Source organism: Otolemur garnettii, unplaced genomic scaffold (genome assembly GCF_000181295.1).
Source record: "Otolemur garnettii isolate 467f Iridium unplaced genomic scaffold, OtoGar3 scaffold00238, whole genome shotgun sequence".
Lineage (NCBI taxonomy): Eukaryota > Metazoa > Chordata > Mammalia > Primates > Galagidae > Otolemur > Otolemur garnettii.
In genome coordinates this window covers 584,138-584,444 of record NW_003852633.1, presented here as the reverse complement: position 1 = coordinate 584,444, position 307 = coordinate 584,138, and positions in this window count along the sequence as shown.

The window sequence follows — 307 nt, the reverse complement described above, 5'->3', positions numbered from 1 at the left end:
GATTATGTTCATATGTACATGTTGTTAAGACATGTTCCAATATTATAAAATATCAATATGTCTTACTGTATTTTATCAGTATATAATTACTGTTATTATGTGAAATTGATGTATGCTACAAGAAAATAACCAATTTTGTTTCCCAATTGTCTTTTTAACTGTGGCTAATCTAAGATTTTGGTCTTCCATAGGCACTTAATATTTTATTTTGACTCTTTTTTTATTAAATTATCACTGTGTGCATTAATGCAGTCATGAGGTACAATGTGATGGTCTTATTTACAATTTGAAATTTTTTCATCAAACT